The sequence below is a fragment of the Echinops telfairi genome, unplaced genomic scaffold (assembly GCF_000313985.2).
Source record: "Echinops telfairi isolate 266 unplaced genomic scaffold, ASM31398v2 ScPeMD7_7410;HRSCAF=8448, whole genome shotgun sequence".
Lineage (NCBI taxonomy): Eukaryota > Metazoa > Chordata > Mammalia > Afrosoricida > Tenrecidae > Echinops > Echinops telfairi.
Window position 1 is genome coordinate 16,786,133 of NW_022111310.1, and position 1,060 is coordinate 16,787,192.

A 1,060-nucleotide genomic window follows, 5' to 3' on the forward strand; every position below is an offset into this window, starting at 1 on the left:
TCCGACCTGCCCCTTCCACTGCACCCCCCCCTCGACTCCCACCGTTTAGGTCTCCCCCACCGTGTCCCCTCGGAATGAGCTCCCGGCCGCAAGGGTCAACAGTTTGAAACCAGCAGCAGCTCCGACTGGAGAGAGACGAGGCTGTCTGTCCCCTGCAGAGTGTGTCTGGGAAACCCCCGGGGCAGACCTACCCTGCCCGTGGGGGCGCTACGAGAATCACCTGCATGGCAGTGAAAAACGTGTGGGCTTCATCCTCAGTCCTTTCACCCAGCGCACCCCCAGTGTCACCCGCTCACGTCCGCTTCGTGAAGCCCAGTCCCTTAGAACCTTTGTTCCCTCACCCCTAGCCCCTTCACCTCACATCCAGTCTCACAGCCTTTCCCCTCCGAGATCTTCACCCTTTGTCACTCGTCCTCCCCCCGAGACCCTCTGCTGCCCACTGCCTACTCACGGCTGCTCTGCCTCCTGGCAGTCGGAACATTTCTGGGAGGCGTCTGCTGATTTGGGAGTAAATGGTTCAGTCCTGGCTTGCAGATGCTGTGTGGACTCAGGTAAGGCCCCACCCCTCTCTGGCCCTGGCCTGCCCAATCAGTACTAGACTTGCTTTCCATTGGAGAGCTGTCTGGGGGGCCCCAGAGTAGTGGCTACACGTTGGGCCCACCAGCTGCTCTGGGGAAGCAAGGGGACTTTCTACTCTTGTAAAGAGTGACAGACTCAGAACCCCCAGGGGCAGTTCCATCCTGCCCTATAGGGTCACCTGGGTTGGAATCACTGGATGGCCATGAGTTTGGAGACTTGTTTAACCTTAGACGATTTACTGAGGGAGAAATCCTTGGCAGGTATCGAACTGCTGCCTCCCCATCCCCCTTCCCTTCCCTTTTTAAGAAGAAAAGGCATTGTGTTTTGTTTTGCAAATGTAATGAATGCATACTGTTCTCAAAAATGTAAAACAAGGCTATACAATGAGAAATGAAAGCCAACCCACCCACCTTGTTCATTTACTAAATATGTGTGGCACATCTTGTGCCTGACTCCTTGCCCCACTGCCTCTGTAGAACAC

General features: G+C 55.6%; 1 protein-coding gene across 1 annotated transcript in view; it reads right to left on the reverse strand.

The window, feature by feature from the left end:
* HDHD3 (haloacid dehalogenase like hydrolase domain containing 3) overlaps positions 1 to 478 on the reverse strand; it is a 5,488-nt gene extending 5,010 nt beyond the window's left edge. Inside the window, exon 1 of the mRNA XM_004712535.2 lies at positions 452 to 478. The gene's annotated coding sequence lies outside the window, so the exon portion shown is untranslated. The remainder of the gene's footprint in view (positions 1 to 451) is intronic.
* Positions 479 to 1,060: the final 582 nt, after the last annotated feature.